The sequence below is a fragment of the Salvelinus alpinus genome, chromosome 32, assembly GCF_045679555.1.
Source record: "Salvelinus alpinus chromosome 32, SLU_Salpinus.1, whole genome shotgun sequence".
NCBI lineage: Eukaryota > Metazoa > Chordata > Actinopteri > Salmoniformes > Salmonidae > Salvelinus > Salvelinus alpinus.
In genome coordinates, this window is record NC_092117.1 from 22,398,756 (window position 1) to 22,419,941 (window position 21,186).

Consider the following 21,186-nt stretch of genomic DNA (forward strand, 5'->3'; position numbering starts at 1 on the left):
CTCTAAAGCACCACTCCCATCCTGTCCCTTAATAGTGTATCAGCAAACAGCTGGGCAGCACTGTAGGGACACAGAGAACTCCTGAACCACACACACACACACATTTACTCCTCTCCATAAAGGAAAGCTCTGCTCTCGTTAAGGGTGTGTTGGGTAGGGTGATGTTATTGGATTAAGAGTTGAAAGCAGAAGTTGGGAGTATCTAAAGATTTCACTTTGGCCCCAAATTTGCAGTAGGAGAACAAGGATCTTAATTGAGTCGTCACTCTGTGTGTTAGTCTTTGGCAGATGACATGCAGGTACAGACACCACTCAAACTAATCTAAAATACAGCCAGGCAGTAACTCCTGCAACCTTCAACCCAACTAGCGCCATGTCAAGTCTTCCAAGGCTTCATGAGATGCCTGTACTCTAGTTTCTGTTCACATATGCCTATGGCATGCAGGTTTAGTTTTCACTGATTGGCAAGAAGGCTGGCTATAGTTTTTCCACTACTACGTTTGCTCTTACGTTGACAGGGATAAGGTTACAGGGTCCAATGAATGATATCGCATACAAAAGTGCATTCCAATATTGTAACAGGTTCTTTGAAAAAAATGCATTTGTTGCCATAACACACTACAATCAAGCCCAACGTTTAAGAAGGGTAAGGTTATGCATACCTTATGTGATAAACATTCTAACACCCCCTCTTTCTCATATTCACACTAAGACAGAGATAAGAGGAGAGACAAGAAGTGGCATAAATGTCGTGCCCTCTCCTCCCGACTCAAGGACTTGACACGCCTCACATGAACTCTAGCCCCTGTCCTACACAGCCCTACATGGAGGCAGAGCTGAGCCATGGATGAGGGCCATATTTATATAGCACACACAAACATCAGAGTGTGTGTGTGTGTGTGTGTGTGTGTGTGTGTGTGTGTGTGTGTGTGTGTGTGTGTGTGTGTGTGTGTGTGTGTGTGTGTGTGTGTGTGTGTGTGTGTGTGTGTCAGTCAATCAACACTACTCAGATGAAGGGAAAATGCAATTAATGCCAGTTGTAGCTGTAATCCACACACACTGAATTGATGCATTTCAAAACTGTAGCTAATATGGATCCATTATGCCTCTTCCTGTCCATATAATTCATATAGACGACAAATGAGAATATCATAAATTGTAACAGTTAATCATGTAAATTTAATTTTGAGAAGTTAATCCGGCTGTATAGCAAAGTCATGCAACGGTGTGTGTGCGTTAAAATCTTCACTGCCTTTCTGCCTCTGGTCGAACAGGCAGGGCTTCTTTTCGCCTCAAGACCTTGCATCAAAAATAGAGGTCTATTCTAATGAAATACAGGGCGATGCACTTGTGGAGACAAGTACAGTAATCATGCATCAATCAGCACGGACGGCTATGCTTAGAATTAATGATTTACCGTGGTATGAATTGTAACAGCAATTGTTACCTGACTATCCTGTTCCTTGACGATTGAAAACTGATAAACAAGACTCCTAATCAGGGAGTCTGCTGATTGGATAAACTCCCAGCATGCACTTTGGTAATTAATTATGGATCTCCACACAGACGACTTCCTTAGTCAAGAAAAACACAGTGAGGAGTGCCAGACATGAGATCTTCAGAAATGACTGCAAATCAGCATAGCCTCTTCTCTGAGGTCTACAAGAAACACATTGCTGTCAATTCTACTATAGTTTTCACATTACGTGGATCTGAAAACGGACCTAAAGTAAACATCAGTCGATCAAAAATTTGTGATCGATGCATCCCAGCTAGCACATAACGGTTGGTTATTTTGCATACAACTTTCCCACAACTTTCTGGGAATGGAGTAGGGATGGGTTACCCAAAAGCATCGTAGCACTAAGATCATCTTTCGTCCAGTCCATTTAGTTTAAATGGAATTAAGATTATTTTAGTGCTACGATTTTGGGAAACCCAGCCCTGGATAGTTGCTTGACTTTGGAAAATTCTCAGCACATTTAAGGAACTTAGCAAAATATTATAATTTTCTTGATTTCATTACTTTAAAAGAACGTTTCCTAAAAGTTCAAACACCGTTACATTTCATTTCAATTATGGTAATGTTCTAGGAACGTTCTCCAACTGGTTTGACATTGGGAATGTTCTCAAATAGTTTAGAGAACGTTAAGAAACAATGTTCTTTATTTGGAAATTTCAGTACTTCAGCATAATGTTTCCTACAGGTTACCTCATGGTTCTATTTAAAGTAATGTTCTCAAATTGTACCAAGAACTTTAGTAACATTCAGAGAACATTCTATTACCGGTCAGGAAACTTATAGTGTCATTACCTGAACCAATGGGAAACCAAAAACATACGTTCCCACAACTTCCAAGGATCCAAATGTGCTAGCTGGGATTTCACAGCAACAACATTAAACCAAGTCATACATCAATGAGATGCAATCATCTTCTCCATCTCTGAAACACAATATCTCAGAGACAGAGAGAAGATGCAGGCACTTATCAATGTTCCCTACAAGCCTTATTGCGCTGAGATGAGATCCAGGGCGAACCTCATAAGCAACACCCTTCCTCATCCCCTCCCTTTCCTCACTCCATCCCCCCTCCTCTCTTACTCCTTTCAAATGCTGCGACTTCAGTCACACATCAATGGAAATTTCAAATGTCACTCCAGTGGAGTCATTCTGCGAGTGGGGGTGGGGGATAAGACCTGCCTCCCCCTCTCATTCTCCCTCCTCCCATCCCCACATGAAAGCTGTCATCATCTCCACCTCAACGCTGAGATAACATTTGGCCACCGATGCGTATATCACTCTAAATCCCCATAACCGCAGCCACCCTGGCTGTATCTTCACCTTCTCCACTGACCTCATACTGTCATTGCTACTCAGCCAGAGGGGAAATGAAAAGCTGAGAGGTCAAAGTTGAGCATTCAAACACAGACCCACAGAGGAATCTCATTGGTTCCTCTACCATTGAGTATGGCATATAGATAAACTAACAACAGAAAGGGAGAATTTCTGTTCGGAATAGAATCTGAAAAGATAAGACAATAATCTAACATCTCCTACAACAGTATCAGACATATCAGAACAGAAAAGCAACACCAAAGTTTGGTAGGCCTACTAGGCTACAAACAGAACAATAGCCTAACCTGGAAGGCCTACACAACTATGACATTATGGAAAAAGCAGGCTGTTCGGCACACTTTAGCAACAAGTGACATAAGGGTTACAGTGAGTTAATCACCCAACAGCTCAGATAATCTGGTTAGGAGATCAACTAATGAGCTTCACCCTGAAAGGATCCAACCCATGAGACAACAGTGGGTCAGATGAATGAAGCACTGGGCAGTAGGGGGACAAAATACATTAATTAATATAACAAATTAGTTTACCCACCTGTTTATCTACTAAAAGGAGATGTTGAGAAATAGTAAAACAGTTTGAATCCATGCGCCGTGTGTCGCTCTGTGAATTAATATAAAATTGAGGTTAGGCTACCTGTAGCGTACACCGACGTTCTGCGTGCGCTTGCTTTGGTCTGGAGGGGTCAGCGCGCCTGGCGAGCAAACGCTCAGCCTCGCGCGGTCTCCTAGGCAACTGACAGGGGCGCGCAGGCACAGAGCCGCAAATAGAAGACAGAAGAGTAAACTACCTCAATGGCAGACTACTGCGCTACAAATTCACACATATTTGGCACACATTCTTAGCTAAACCTACCAGATTTAAAAACATCTGAAATGCATCTGCCTGGCTGCCGTAATTTACAGATTTGTTTTGAAGAGTCTGTTCTTATTCTTAGTTTTAAAGACAAACGGACTTTTCCAGTGTGTTCAGGAATTTTTCAGCGACAGACATTGATATTGGAACTACACTCATGTCTGAGATTTCCAGCTTTTGAGTTATGTTAGAAGATTAAATGGATTCATCTGTACTGAGACACAGTCAGAGAGACACACTGGCTGGCATGATAAAGGATTATTTGCCTGTGTTTCCCTGCCATGACTGTCTGTCTACACAGAGATTAAATGAAGAGCATTGTTGCTTATTAACATTCAACATTATGTTAAGGTATTTTTGTCTGCTCCAGAGTTGAGACTGATGCATATAGTTATAGTTGACATGTGCTATTCAGTTAGAAATTAAGAATGTGCCATTTGGGGAGGTTGGTTGGGGTTAATGGGGTTATGCCATTGCAATGAGACACTCACACATTGATTAGTGCTTTGAGCTGAACTATCATTATCTGGGCCATAGAGACTTCCCTCGTCAACAGCAGGAGAGCCCATTCTCTGTCTGACCCAAATCACTCCTCAAGCTATTCACTTCATTTTAATTAAGGGCTCATTTAACACCCACACACACAGTGTGTACCCTTTCAGCACATACACACTCAGATAAACAGGCACACACATTTGTAAATACACAATCCTACTTTCACACACTCTTGGGAGCTTGTTAAAGCAGACTTCCAGGAAATGCTCCAGATGCAGGGTTCAGTGGCGCGTCTCCAGGAGAGGAAATAGATGTAGAGTCGGACATAACAGCAAGTGTTCATTGCTTCCGCTCAGGCTTTATGAAAGCTATCAACACACTCAGGGGGGAACCTCTCTTTCTTTCTCTCTCTCTCTCTCTCTCTTTCTCTTGCTCTCTCTGTCTCTCTCACTCTCTAGGCCACTGATCCTACTTGTTGGCAGGCAGAGGATGATGAGGGCTTTGATGTACAGACGTGTGCCAGTGTGTGCTGTGCATGTGTACAAAGAGGGAGGACTGTGTGTAGAATCTCTACCTGCCTCAAATAAAATGTAATTTTATTTGTCACATGCGCCAAGTACAATAGGTGTAAACCTTACAGTGAAATGCTTACTTACAAGCCCTTAACCAACAGTGCAGTTTTTTTTTTTAAAGAGTTAAGAAAAATATTCAGTAAATAAACTAAAGTAAAAAATAAAAGATCAACAATAAAATAACAATAACGAGACTGTATACAGGAGGTACAGGTACCGAGTCAATGTGCGGGGGTACAGGTGAGTCGATGTAATTGAGGTAATATGTACATGTAGGTAATGGTAAGTTACAATGCATAGATAATAAAAAGCGAGTAGCAGCAGCATAAAAAAGGTCTGGGTAGCCATTTGATTAGCTGTTCAGCAGTCTTACGCCTTGGGGGTAGAAGCTGTTAAGAAGCCTTTTGGACCTAGACTTGGCGCTCCAGTACCGCTTGCCGTGCGGTAGCAGAGAGAACAGTCTATGACTAGGGTGGCTAGAGTCTCCTGCCTTCTGACTTCACTTGTCTGTCACCCAGTCATCAGTAAGTAAGAGATTGACAGATAGAGCAGAAAGGTAAACAAAGCAAGAGACGTATGGAGTGATAGAGGGAGAAAGGACCATAGAGAAACATATGCAGGGTGCAAGAGAGACAGAGAGAGGGATGAAGATGAGGGAGAGTGATAACCAATGTGAGAACCGCTGAATGTTCCGCCTCTCTTTTATCTGTCAATGTGAGTAGGGCAGAGGCACTCTGATGGGTGATAGATGAAGTGTTTGCCTCTAATCCAGCTTCATTCCTTACACTACAACTACCATGACCCTGACTCATAACACTATGCTGGTTCATTAGTGCACTACTCAGAGCAGAGAGATACAAGGTCCATATAAATAAATCAATTATACTGTATTTCTATGACATGGTCTATATATAATGTGAAGCAAACTGCCCCTTATTTCACCACACAGTGAGTGAGGGTATGGGTTTAGATGATTGTTTTACTGTATTCAGTGGAAGGCCAGAGATAAGTGGTGTGAAGGGCTTTAAGATAAGATTTGACAATATTTGTAAGGCGTCAGCTGTTTTCCATGTCTTTTTTTCTTCCTTTGAAAGAGTCAACTCTAAGAATTTGTTTGGAGAAATCTAATTCTATGGTATTCTATCACATAACAAGGCTCATTCTGGGGTTGCCTTTATCCACAGTGAAACAGTGTTGGCGTGATCTCCTGATACTCAGCAGCACACTCAAATGGGACCTAACCATCTCTCTATAGAAAATCTGACATTTGTTCAGCTCTTCAGACAGTGTTCCTTAATTCAAATAATCAGCAGCTCGACAGCTCTAATTAGCTGGCATTATAGGCAGAATAATAAGGTAAATCCCCACTATAGAAGCTGGATCCACTCTCCTCCTTTATCCCTGGAAAGACCAGAGTATATCCCCTCCCAAACAGGCTGAGAGGATGTTGGAAGAGTTCAGATAGCATTATGGAATAGACAGACATTTTTACAAAGCACCCACTAAAAGGACACATTTCCTTGTCTGAAGATCTGATGATATCTCTGTCTTGCCTAGGTTCTTTGCATAAACCCAACTTAAAACTGATTTTAAAGTGAGCAGAATTCATGCTAACTCAATTTCCTCTCTGGCTGTCTCAGTATCAGTACCATCTCATTACATTACCAATTCACAGTACGAAGCTCCATCAATAGCAATGTGGTTTTCAGCTAATCGCAGCTGTGGCTTGGATTACAAAACCACCCATTATTGCAATTATATTCTTAAACCAAGATATCCAAAACACATCAAATAGAGGTTTCTCTGCCATATTATTTCTTTACATGATTTATTTGCACATGTCTAGATATATAGTACTTGACCCTACAGAATAGGTATAATATAAGCTTGGTTGTAGTGTAATAGAGAAAGAGAGAGTGTGTGTGTGTGGGTGTGTGTGTGTGTGTGTGTGTGTGTGTGTGTGTGTGTGTGTGTGTGTGTGTGTGTGTGTGTGTGTGTGTGTGTGTGTGTGTGTGTGTGTGTGTGTGTGTGTGTGTGTGTGTGTGTGTGTGTGTGTGTGTGAGTGAGTGCATGCGTGTATGGGATGGTTCTCAGTCGTGGCTGTATTGTGCACTGTGGGGGTTTCAGCCTCCGGACAGTGATCTTGGGCTGTGCTGACTTTGCCGGTCTAGGAAGTGTGTTATTAAGTGCTCAGACTTGGAGCCTGTAGAATTACACTAGTAAAGTGTTTGTGTCTGGAGAATCTAGAGGGAGAGATCCAACTATATTTTGTACTTGCACGTGCACGTGCACACACAAACACACACACACAGAGAGTCAAATCCCAGATCATCGTCATTTCAGCAGATACATAGCCTCCACAGCAGTACTCCTAGCTGACTGTATTTCATAATGTGGACTCTGACTTTCAGAGTTGATCACATCTTCCCACACAGCTTTATGTAACACCTTTTCGATGTGGTAATTCCAGAGATCAGAGATTTCCATTGTGTTTCCTCTGTGTTATATTGAAGAGGGTCATTATTAAGCTATGTGTTGTGGTTGTCTCCTCCCTGAATGCACTTATTATTGTAAATCACACGGGACAAGATGGTCTTCTACAGTGGGGCAAAAAAGTATTTAGTCAGCCACCAATTGTGCAAGTTCTCCCACTTAAAAAGATGAGAGATGCCTGTAATTTTCATCATAGGTACACTTCAACTATGACAGACAAAATGAGAAAAGAAAATCCAGAAAATCACATTGTAGGATTTTTAATGAATTTATTTGCAAATTATGGTAGAAAATAAGTATTTGGTCAATAACAAAAGTTTATCTCAATACTTTGTTATATACCCTTTGTTGGCAATGACAGAGGTCAAACGTTTTTTGTAAGTCTTCACAAGGTTTTCACACACTGTTGCTGGTATTTTGGCCCATTCCTCCATGCAGATCTCCTCTAGAGCAGTGATGTTTTGGGGCTGTTGCTGGGCAACACGGACTTTCAACTCCCTCCAAAGATTTTCTATGGGGTTGAGATCTGGAGACTGGCTAGGCCACTCCAGGACCTTGAAATGCTTCTTACGAAGCCACTCCTTCGTTGCCCGGGCGGTGTGTTTGGGATCATTGTCATGCTGAAAGACCCAGCCACGTTTCATCTTCAATGCCCTTGCTGATGGTAGGCTTTGTTACTTTGGTCCCAGCTCTCTGCAGGTCATTCACTAGGTCCCCCCGTGTGGTTCTGGGATTTTTGCTCACCGTTCTTGTGATCATTTTGACCCCACGGGGTGAGATCTTGTGTGGAGCCCCAGATCGAGGGAGATTATCAGTGGTCTTGTATGTCTTCCATTTCCTAATAATTGCTCCCACAGTTGATTTCTTCAAACCAAGCTGCTTACCTATTGCAGATTCAGTCTTCCCAGCCTGGTGCAGGTCTACAATTTTGTTTCTGGTGTCCTTTGACAGCTCTTTGGTCTTGGCCATAGTGGAGTTTGGAGTGTGACTGTTTGAGGTTGTGGACAGGTGTCTTTTATACTGATAACAAGTTCAAACAGGTGCCATTAATACAGGTAACGAGTGGAGGACAGAGGAGCCTCTTAAAGAAGAAGTTACAGGTCTGTGAGAGCCAGAAATCTTGCTTGTTTGTAGGTGACCAAATACTTATTTTCCACCATAATTTAAAAATCCTACAATGTGATTTTCTGGATTTTTTTTCTTCTCATTTTGTCTGTCATAGTTGAAGTGTACCTATGATGAAAAGTACAGGCCTCTCTCATCTTTTTTAAGTGGGAGAACTTGCACAATTGGTGGCTGACTAAATACTTTTTTGCCCCACTGTATATGCAAAGACCTCTTCCCATGTTCCCACTCAGGTTTTTACACCTGTTACTCAGCCACACTGACACCTCTCATGTTTTTTTGTCCACATGGACCAACCACCTCTACAGCAGGCTACCCTTCCAGTGACCCTGCCTCTGCCCAGAGTCTGGAGAGCCGCCCATCAGATCTGGAGCTCTTCTGGAGCTCTACCAGGTTCATAGACTGGCACCACCAGGATCTCCCTTTGGCCTGCCTGTGGAAAGGGATAGCCTCTGCCTTAGGGGAAAGGTCAACTGTCTAATGCAGATCCAGGATCAGTTTATCCTACCTAAATCCCAATCCCAATAAGAGATGACATCCAGAGCAGACCTTGCAGGTCTAAGAAGTGATCAGTATCCTGAGGGGGAAAAAGGCCACAATTCTCTTTCAAACTGAGCTTTGCTGCTGCTCCTATCTGCTGAGATTTATTCATGACACAAATGGATAAGAGCCTCCCTCCCTCCCCCACCAGTTCTCACCCATCCACCCTATCCCCCGGCCTCCATTACATCATCTCCAGACCCCTCTGATGTTTCCTCCAACCCTCCCTCCCTATTCTCTCCGCTCGCATTAATCACATATCATTAAAGGGATACTTCAGTATTTTGTCAATGAGACCCTTTATCTGCTTATCCAGAGTCAGATTTTTTATGTCTCTGCATGCAGTTTGAAGGAAGTTGCTAACTAGTGCTAGCACAATTGCAAACTAGCATTAGCGCAATGCGTGGAAGTCTATGGGTATCTGCAACCGTGCTAGCAGATACCCATAGACCTCCAGTCATTGTGCTACAGATACCCATAGACCTCCAGTCATTGTGCTACAGATACCCATAGACCTCCAGTCATTGTGCTACAGATACCCATAGACTTCCACTCATTGCGTTAACGCTAGTTTTCACTTGTGCTAGCACTAGTTAGCAACTTACTTCATACTGGACACACAGACAATTTTTTTTATAAATGAGTTAATCTGACTCTGGGGAAGTAGATGAAGAGCCTCATTGCCAAAATGCCAAAGTATCCCTTTAAGTGTCAGAGAGAATTCATTTTCACTGTATGTGTGTGTGAGGCACAACTCAGGACATTTGGTGCAACAAGCTCCGATGGCCGCTCTGGTTGCTCTGGCTACAGCTTGGCTCTCTGTCTTCAATTAGTGTCTGGCTGAGAGATTGGCCGGGCTAATGCCTTCCTGCCGGCACCCTGGCCTGTTCTATATGTAGGGTAATGGGGGGCCTCTCCACTCTGAGATGAAACTGTATCTATGAGTCTGTAAGATCACAGACGTAGTGAACACGGACAGAAGACGCCAACATGCAACATGCATCCATATTTGTTAAGTAGGATAGATCTATGGTGTGCTCTTTGTACCTAGAAAAGGGGCCTCTCGCTTTTGATCCCTGTCTCTCTGACAGACACACACATATAAATAGAGAAGCACACACCCTCACAGTCCTCACAGTCCTCACAGTCCTCACACTCCTCACAGTCCTCACACTCCTCACAGTCTTCACACTCCTCACAGTCCTCACAGTCCTCACACTCCTCACAGTCCTCACACTCCTCACAGTCCTCACAGTCCTCACACTCCTCACAGTCCTCACACTCCTCACAGTCCTCACACTCCTCACAGTCCTCACAGTCCTCACAGTCCTCACAGTCCTCACAGTCCTCACACTCCTCACAGTCCTCACAGTCCTCACAGTCCTCACACTCCTCACAGTCCTCACACTCCTCACAGTCCTCACAGTCCTCACACTCCTCACAGTCCTCACAGTCCTCACAGTCCTCACACTCCTCACAGTCCTCTTGAGAGATGAGGTCTGTTTTCTGAGGTGTTTCATTAGCAAACAAACACACGCATACAACACTCACGCATGTACACATGCTCGTGGCACACCACATGCACGCACATGTGCATGCAAGCACACACACACTTACACCCACTGTTGATTTGCTTTCTGGGGTATCTCGTTAACAGTCTCACACAGTCTCGGTGGGAGGTTGTTACACTCCACACTCCTATTGACCACAGGCTCCAGAAATGTGTCACTGACAACAACAACTAACTACCAAACTAGCCCTCTACAAACCGCCAAAGCCCTCCCTGGCCTAGCCTTCTATCCCTGCAGTAATTTCACACCCCCTCCGACTGAGACTACCCCCTTCCAACCTCGACTAACTCCTCTTCAAAAAGGCTGCTATGTCACACAAAACAGGCTTATCAAATAAACTGAAGGAGAAGTACTCAGTGATCTATTCTGTGATTGAGCTGATGCCTTTAGTTCAGTATTGCATGTTTCTACTGTTAAAACCAGATTTGTAATGGTACGTTTTTTGCAAAACACTCTTACAGAAGCAATACAATCTCAAATTTGTTGCTGAGAAAAGAGGGAAGTAATGACAGAACAGAACAAACAGTCTCTGGGTTCCTCATTAAAGCCTATGGTGGGGGAATTGACTATCCCAGGCTCAAAGGAAAATCTGATAAATCACATCTATATGCTAAAAGCATGTCAGCATAGAGTGGGTGTAGCTCCGTGTGTTCACCCTAACCCTGAACCAATCACTCTGATTTCTCATTTCATTTCCCCATCATCTCTGCTTACCAGAGAACTCACTTTCTCTCTCATCCTGTTTCTCATTCCTCTATTAGTAATGTAAGTGAACTTTTGGATCTGCCAATCGAATATCCATTTCCTTTTAAAGAATATTAAAGACACACACACACAGAAACACACACACACACACAAACACACACACACACACACACACACACACACACACACACACACACACACACACACACACACACACACACACACACACACACACACACACACACACACACATTCTATTATGAGTAGTGAGGTGAAGATAATTGTAATGCATGAGTGAGAGTGTGTGTCTGTGAACCCAGGCCAAACACAGTGTTGGGTAAAGTAGCTGAATCAGTGAAAGCTCAGTGTGGCTCTTCAAAACGGTCATTTAGACCACACCATAAATTATGACAAGGGGCGCCTCCTCTCCTGTTCTACTCAGTTTTCAGAGAGCTAAAAATATCATAACAGCATCACTACTGCCAGTCTGCAATAATAACACTATGAATATTGTGACATTACTGTGTCATTAGCTGGTCATGGCATTGCTCTGTATGAAATCCAATGGGAATTTGAATCGCATGACTGAGGAAGTTTTTTTTAGGTGTGAGTATCGACCTCTCACTATCTTTCCCCTTTCCAATTCAACTTCTGAACTCACATTCTCTCACGGCTTCCTTTCTCTCTATATGCTGACATCCCTCTCTGCTTAAGATGTTCTCTCTCTCTCCCTATCCCCCCCTCGCTCTCTCTCGCTCTCTCTCTGTCTGTATGCTTGTCTCTCTGTCTTTCTGTCCCTACTTTCCTTCCTCCACCTTATCTCTCTCCCCCACTGTGGGGTAGCTGGCTGTCCCAGGTGATGTTATTCCCTGTGGGGTCATGTTACATCGCTGTCACCCCCAGATCTACGTCCCTCGGGAGCGCTGGGACATTTAAATGCTCTTCCAGACCACATTCTCCACCCCCAGCCCCCTGTCTCAGGAGCAGCCTATCGGGTTCCTTCGCCGACACCAGAGAGCCTGGGAAAGACGCTGTGGCTCCAAGCAGAGACGTGACGTGATCTTCTGGAGTGGGTTGGGGATCCACCAGGATAACAGCCATCCTTCAACCTGAGGACAGAGCGAAGGGACCTGTCTGGCTTGGCCTAGTCGGCACAGAGCTTCCCCCAGGCAAGAGTTGCGAGATTATAGCTACATTCCTATATTACTCCTGTATTAACCAAATGTGCTCTTCCCCAAAGGAGGGGGGCATAGTGTTGGAAGCAATTATTTAAAAAAAGCATAGGTTGACTAATATCATGACATACATTGCTCCCTGCTAAATTATACTGAAGCTGAAATTCTTCACTGTCAATGTACAGCGTTTAATAAATTACTTTTGGTAGAGCTCAGTATATTCTTTTCAATAGCTTTTACAGTTGCCATGGTGACACTCAGGAGAGCTTAAAGAAGATCTCAGACTTGATAAAAGGGTTTTTGCGTCCTGGTGACTCAGACCAGGACTGACAGCTCTTTGGAGTCCATGAGGTGGCAGGCGGAGTGAGCAAGAAGCAAGACATTGAACATGAAGACATTTTTGTAGAATGATCTTACGGAGGCAATGCCAGAGGTTCAGCAACACTGCCAAAGGACCACATACAGATATAGGATCTTAATTTGATCACCCTGTTGCAGGAGAACTTTCCTGGTTTGAGGTTTTTAAAGGCTTCTGAAGTTTGTAATTTCAGACTCGATTTTCCCTTACAAAAAATGTATCAACCCCTACAAAAATATCTGTTCATTATAATCCACACAATAGTTCCTATTTCCTGTTGCTGCAGGATTATTTTTTGCTATAGCAAACTGTTTAAAATATCGATCCTACATTTGTAAAGAGCTCTCTGGAATAGGCTCAAAGACATCAAAGCCTGAGCCAGAACAGGTTGAAATGTGGGCCTTTCAGTTGCCTTGTGGCCCTCGGATTTGGAAAGCATTCAGCAACATTTCAGGGGATGCCTTGACTCAGCATTAATGTTTTGTGACCATGCACAAAGAGAAGAACAGAAAGACATTGGTTTCTACTGAGCTGAGTACAAGCTGGTACACTCACTCTCTCAGGCACTGACCATGAAACTCACAAAAGGGTGACATTTTCCCAAAATTGTTCTACACTGACGGAGAAGAGAACAGAGACAAGGTTAAAAAGGTGGACTGTTGTGGGTGGAAGACACCCTGTTCCTGGAATTCCTGGTTCATTACATCTGATATTGTATGTGCTTGGATACCTACATTCTTAGAAAAAAAGGTGCCATCTAGAACCAAAAAAGTCCCCATATGATAACCCTTTGAAGAACCCTTTTTGGTTCCAGGTAGAACTCTTTTAGGTTCCATGTAGAACCCTTTCCACAGAGGGTTCTAGATGGAACCCAAAATAGTTATACCTGGAACCAAAAAAGGTTCTACATGGAATCAGAAAGTGTTCTCATATGGGGACATCCAAAGAACCCTTTTGCAACCCTTTTTTCTAAGAGTGTCTGATATATGTTTCTCTGTGCATATGTGTATGTTTGTGTGTGACAATAATTCTATTTCTGGTCCAGGGGTTTGGTTTCTAGAGCTACCAGCAACAGCGCCTCATGCTCACTTCCTGCCCTAAAGGCCTGGGGTGCAGGAGAAGGAAAGAGCCATCCTGCTGCTCTGGAATTGGTTTACATCACCAGTGGAAAATGGCACCAATGCCATTGGGTGGGGGTCAGGCTAATGTTGATTTATTTAACTCCCCCTACCTCGCTTCAGAGAAACGCTTCCACACAACCATGGCAACAGACCCACACACCGTGACGATGATTTAGTGCCAGTTTGCTGCTGTATAAATACTCTCTCTCTCTCTCTCTCTCTCTCTCTCTCTCTCTCTCTCTCTCTCTCTCTCTCTCTCTCTCTCTCTCTCTCTCTCTCTCTCTCTCTCTCTCTCTCTCTCTCTCTCTCTCTCTCTCTCTCTCTCTCTCTCTCTATGCTCTCTTTCTCTCACTCTATTTCACTCTCTCGCATGATCTTGCTGTCCTACTCTCTCTCTCTCTCTCTCTCTCTCTCTCTCTCTCCATGTAATGCGCGTTATGTCTCTGTCTATCTCTGTCTCTCTCCATGCTCTGCCCTCCTTCTCGTTCTCTCGCTGTGGGAGACAGATACAGTTCATTTGTGTCTGATTTTCTCTTGACTGGCTGACAGGTTGATCCCTCTGCCCTCTCCCCAGGGCATGCAGCTGTGCTGGGGCCCATCTGCCTGGAGGAGCACAAGGAAGATCCCAGAAGAAGATGCATGTGTGTGTGTCTGCGTGCACACGTTTAAGGACGGTGGTGTATGATTATCATGCCACACCCATGAGCTTAAAAAATGTGAGGTGGAGGGGTGACGTAGGAGAAGGCAAAGGAAAATCTCTCACACACCAACAATGTTTTCCCACAACATTACTAACATTACACATAAAAAAAATATATATATATATTAATTTGATACATTAGTATGTCACAATGCACACACACACACACACCCTCACTTTGTTTCTTCTATTCTCATTGGTCTGGACTACTCTCTCTTCTTCTCGTTCTCTCTGTCTCTCTCTTACACACACATACACACACACACATCCTGCTCCTCTTGATATACTTTCTAATCTAAAGCGTAAACCTATTCCGCTTAAGGATACACTCTGTGCCAGGTCCATTAACTTAATCTAGAAGGAAAAACACAGACTGGTACTTCAACGTATTGCATGGGAGAATTCTGTCAGCACTTTCAGAAAGACTGTGTTGTTATCGACAATGCTCTGATATGGGATTATATCACCAATCTTCTAAACACAGGGCTCTTAGTCACTGTCAGAGTTATGTCACTAAGACAAATACCAGAGCACTGCACTATCAGTCCCGTTGCCACGGAGAAAGGCATTGGGCCATCATTTAAAACAAAAGATGGAAGAAAGAAATGGCAAAACTCGACAGAGTAATTCCAGTCCCCTACATCATATTTGTCCTTCCTAAATAAACCAATGCCTCAACTTTGACCTCACAAAATAACATAATTTTGTCTCACATACAGTGGGGCAAAAAAGTATTTAGTCAGCCACCAATTGTGCAAGTTCTCCCACTTAAAAAAATGAGAGAGGCCTGTAATTGTCATCATAGGTACACTTCAACTATGACAGACAAAATGAGAAAAGAAAATCCAGAAAATCACATTGTAGGATTTTTTATGAATTTATTTGCAAATTATGGTGGAAAATAAGTATTTGGTCAATAACAAAAGTTTATCTCAATACTTTGTTATATACACTTTGTTGGCAATGACAGAGGTCAAACGTTTTCTGTAAGTCTTCACAAGGTTTTCACACACTGTTGCTGGTATTTTGGTCCATTCCTCCATGCAGATCTCCTCTAGAGCAGTGATGTTTTGGGGCTGTTGCTGGGCAACACGGACTTTCAACTCCCTCCAAAGATTTTCTATGGGGTTGAGATCTGGAGACTGGCTAGGCCACTCCAGGACCTTGAAATGCTTCTTACGAAGCCACTCCTTCGTTGCCCGGGCGGTGTGTTTGGGATCATTGTCATGCTGAAAGACCCAGCCACGTTTCATCTTCAATGCCCTTGCTGATGGAAGGAGGTTTTCACTCAAAATCTCAAGATACATGGCCCCATTCATTCTTTCCTGTACACGGATCAGTCATCCTGGTCCCTTTGCAGAAAAACAGCCCCAAAGCATGATGTTTCCACCCCCATGCTTCACAGTAGGTATGGTGTTCTTTGGATGCAACTCAGCATTCTTTGTCCTCCAAACACGACGAGTTGAGTTTTTACCAAAAAGTTATATTTTGGTTTCATCTGACCATATGACATTCTCCCAATCTTCTTCTGGATCATCCAAATGCTCTCTAGCAAATTTCAGACGGGCCTGGACATGTACTGGCTTAAGCAGGGGGACACGTCTGGCACTGCAGGATTTGAGTCCCTGGCGGCGTAGTGTGTTACTGATGGTAGGCTTTGTTACTTTGGTTCCAGCTCTCTGCAGGTCATTCACTAGGTCTCCCCGTGTGGTTCTGGGATTTTTGCTCACCGTTCTTGTGATCATTTTGACCCCACGGGGTGAGATCTTGCGTGGAGCCCCAGATCGAGGGAGATTATCAGTGGTCTTGTATGTCTTCCATTTCCTAATAATTGCTCCCACAGTTGATTTCTTCAAACCAAGCTGCTTACCTATTGCAGATTCAGTCTTCCCAGCCTGGTGCAGGTCTACAATTTTGTTTCCGGTGTCCTTTGACAGCTCTTTGGTCTTGGCCATAGTGGAGTTTGGAGTGTGACTGTTTGAGGTTGTGGACAGGTGTCTTTTATACTGATAACAAGTTCAAACAGGTGCCATTAATACAGGTAACGAGTGGAGGACAGAGGAGCCTCTTAAAGAAGAAGTTACAGGTCTGTGAGAGCCAGAAATCTTGCTTGTTTGTAGGTGACCAAATACTTATTTTCCACCATAATTTGCAAATAAATTCATAAAAAATCCTACAATGTGATTTTCTGGATTTTCTTTTCTCATTTTGTCTGTCATAGGTGAAGTGTACCTATGATGAAAATTACAGCCCTCTCTCATCTTTTTAAGTGGGAGAACTTGCACAATTGGTGGCTGACTAAATACCTTTTTGCCCCACTGTAGATAAACATATTTCCAAGTGACACTGCCTTTGTCAAAGTCAGACAATAACCAACCATACAGCATGACTGTTAGTCGCTTTGGATAAAAGCGTCTGCTAAATGGCATATATTATTATATTATTATTATACAATGAGTATACCAAGCATTAGGAACACCTTCCTAGTACTGAGTTGCAGAAGATTAGCATCACAGAGTTGGGTCATTGCCATGACAACGGAGACAGACAGATTACCTGCTGTCCCCTCTTGCAATGTGAGGTGACAGGCCAGGATGTCCCCACTGTCCTCCAATGAGAGGAACTGTATCTGGAGCAAAAAACCCACAGCTGTATGTACATCCTTCACCTATGAACAGTATATTTCAACACCCGGATGGACAATCATTTACATGAACAAATACATTGAAAATACATTGAATAAATACTAACTAGATGCTGAAGAAGGGAGGAGTGTCATATTAGTAATCTTCATTTATCAATCACATTATTTTACTGTATACTGAAGTTCTCTCCAGGATCCTACATCATTTGAATTTGAATGACAGGCATTGGGATCTGAAGCTGCACACAAACACAGACACAAATTACATTTCAGTTTGATTTATAACATTTCCATAATCGTCGAAGTCAGCAGCCTTCCTTTAAAATATACTGTACTTGATTGCATCCTTGAATATTTCCCATCAGGAGTCTCATGAAATATATATTTGGCCTGATCGCCACAGGGTTGACTAGAACACCGGCCCCCTTTACTCACTCTCCCTCGCTCACTCTCGCCCTCTATATCCCTCGCTCTCTGAACAGAAAGTAGTTGCCATGGCTACAATCATTAACACATCTGGCATGCTTATCTGCTGCTCACACACACACACACACACACACACACACACACACACACACACACACACACACACACACACACACACACACACACACACACACACTTTAACATTCCATCACAGGAATACATTTGTATGCATATGGTAGAGAAGGTATTCTCAGTATCATGCCTTCATCAGAGATCGTTCACCAGTAGTTGTACTGATTATCCTCCCAATGGCAGAGCCTATTTGTGGATCCTGAAAAAATCACAAAAAAATACATAAATTGCACTTTAACGGTGACAAACGGTGTCCACAAACGTCCTACATAAATCTGTTCCAACAGCAGTCCCAACATCTTACCGCTTCTACAGTTGGCTATCAGCGGAGCCTTGTCTGTTCGTTCAGCCTAATTTACTGCCTTTTAAAAGTGGTTTCTAATGACAATTGAGATGTACAAACTATGACATAAGAGGACGACAAGCGGATAAGAGGCAATCCGTAATTTCGATTAAGACATTAATGAGCGAGCTAGGACGGACGCAGTCAATATTACAATTTTAAAATGTACAGCGACAGAATTCAGAACATGGGCCAGTTCTTACAGTGTTCTACCCTGAACACCAAATCAGAACCGTAGGATAAATAAAGGGGGCATATAAGCAGACAATGAAAGCTCTAACAATAATCAATGATTACATTTCTCTAAAACAGGTTATAGGCTACATATGCACCACCAAGTCAGAACAGTAGGTGAAATTAAGAGGGGTAAATATACCAAATTATTAGGGTGAGGCACATGGGCTACTAATATCTTACTACACAACACACACTTTTTATTATTTTCTTAGCTACCATATACAGTGGGGAGAACAAGTATTTGAGACACTGCCGATTCTGCAGGTTTTCCTACTTACAAAGCATGTAGAGGTCTGTAGTTTTTATCATAGGTACACTTCAAATGTGAGAGACGGAATCTAAAACAACAATCCAGAAAATCACATTGTATGATTTTTAAGTAATTAATTAGCATTTTATTGCATGACATAAGTATTTGATCACCTACCAACCAGTAAGAATTCCGGCTCTCACAGACCTGTTAGTTTTTCCTTAAGAAGCCCTCCTGTTCTCCACTCATTACCTGTATTAACTGCACCTGTTTGAACTCGTTACCTGTATAAAAGACACCTGTCCACACACTCAATCAAACAGACTCCAACCTCTCCACAATGGCCAAGACCAGAGAGCTGTGTAAGGACATCAGGGATAAAATTGTAGACCTGCACAAGGCTGGGATGGGCTACAGGACAATAGGCAAGCAGCTTGGTGAGAAGGCAACAACTGTTGGCGCAATTATTAGAAAATGGAAGAAGTTCAAGATGACGGTCAATCACCCTCGGTATGGGGCTCCATGCAAGATCTCACCTCGTGGGGCATCAATGATCATGAGGAAGGTGAGGGATCAGCCCAGAACTACACGGCAGGACCTGGTCAATGACCTGAAGAGAGCTGGGACCACAGTCTCAAAGAAAACCATTAGTAACACACTACGCCGTCATGGATTAAAATCCTGCAGCGCACGCAAGGTCCCCCTGCTCAAGCCAGCGCATGTCCAGGCCCGTCTGAAGTTTGCCAATGACCATCTGGATGATCCAGAGGAGGAATGGGAGAAGGTCATGTGGTCTGATGAGACAAAAATATAGCTTTTTGGTCTAAACTCCACTCGCCGTGTTTGGAGGAAGAAGAAGGATGAGTACAACCCCAAGAACACCATCCCAACCGTGAAGCATGGAGGTGGAAACATCATTCTTTGGGGATGCTTTTCTGCAAAGGGGACAGGACAACTGCACCGTATTGAGGGGAGGATGGATGGGGCCATGTATCGCGAGATCTTGGCCAACAACCTCCTTCCCTCAGTAAGAGCATTGAAGATGGGTCGTGGCTGGGTCTTCCAGCATGACAACGACCCGAAACACACAGCCAGGGCAACTAAGGAGTGGCTCCGTAAGAAGCATCTCAAGGTCCTGGAGTGCCCTAGCCAGTCTCCAGACCTGAACCCAATAGAAAATCTTTGGAGGGAGCTGAAAGTCCGTATTGCCCAGCGACAGCCCCGAAACCTGAAGGATCTGGAGAAGGTCTGTATGGAGGAGTGGGCCAAAATCCCTGCTGCAGTGTGTGCAAACCTGGTCAAGAACTACAGGAAACGAATGATATCTGTAATTGCTAACAAAGGTTTCTGTACCAAATATTAAGTTCTGCTTTTCTGATGTATCAAATACTTATGTCATGCAATAAAATGTAAATTAATTACTTAAAAATCATACAATGTGATTTTCAGGATTTTGTGTTATGCTGGTGAATGAGGACCCAAAAGCGACTTAATAGAAACAGAGTCTTTAATCCAGTCTTAAACAAACAATGATAAAATCCAAAACAGGAAACTGAAATCCTCTCGTCAGTAGAGAGGAACGACTGGAGACGCGACCACAGACTGCAGGTCGCTTCAGGAAGGCACAGGCCGTAGCTGACATAGACACCTGCTCACACGCAGCATCTGAAGAAGGCAAAAACACGACAGGGCGGAACAAGGACACAGAACAGCAAACATCAAACAAGAATCCGACAAGGACAGAAGCGGAAAACAGAGGGAGAAATAGGGACTCTAATCAGAGGGCAAAATAGGGGACAGGTGTGAAAGAGTAAATGAGGTAGTTAGGAGAATGAGAAACAGCTGGGAGCAGGAACGGAACGATAGAGAGAGAGAGCGAGAGAGGGAGAGAGGGAGGGGGAGAGAGAGGGATAGAAAAAGGGAAAGAACCTAATAAGACCAGCAGAGGGAAGCACAGGGACAAGACATGATGATCAAAGACAAAACATGACATTTTGTTTTAGATTCCGTCTCTCACAGTTGAAGTGTACCTATGATAAAAAATTACAGACCTCTACATGCTTTGTAAGTAGGAAAACCTGCAAAATCCGCAGTGTATCAAATACTTGTTCTCCCCACTGTATCTCCTTGGAATATTTCATAATTTGTGCAACAGCATACAATACATTTTTGTACTCACCCTGTTGTGCTGTGCTCACTTGAACAGGAAGGTGGCGTGGCAGTCCTTCGTGGGCAAAATTTGTAATCAAAGTCTGGCATTCTCTGGATTTATGGTGCTTTCAAAACAACTGGGAACTTGGAAAAATAAACAAGGTCGAATCATGATGACGTCATTGATCTTCATTGATCTTCACTGAAGTCAAGTTTTCGCAGTTCCGAGTTAACCGCTGTTTTGACAGCATGGCTAATGTTGAATGCTTATCATTTTAAACTTGGAAAAGAGCCCCTTAATCCCAGATTTGGGACCACACAGCCACTCCACTGAATAGCAGGCTAGTGATTGCTTTGCAATGCTTGCAGTTAGCCACTGTCACTGATTCCTTCCAAACCACTCATTGTTGATTTTGCAATTTCCAACTTGTTGTGTAAT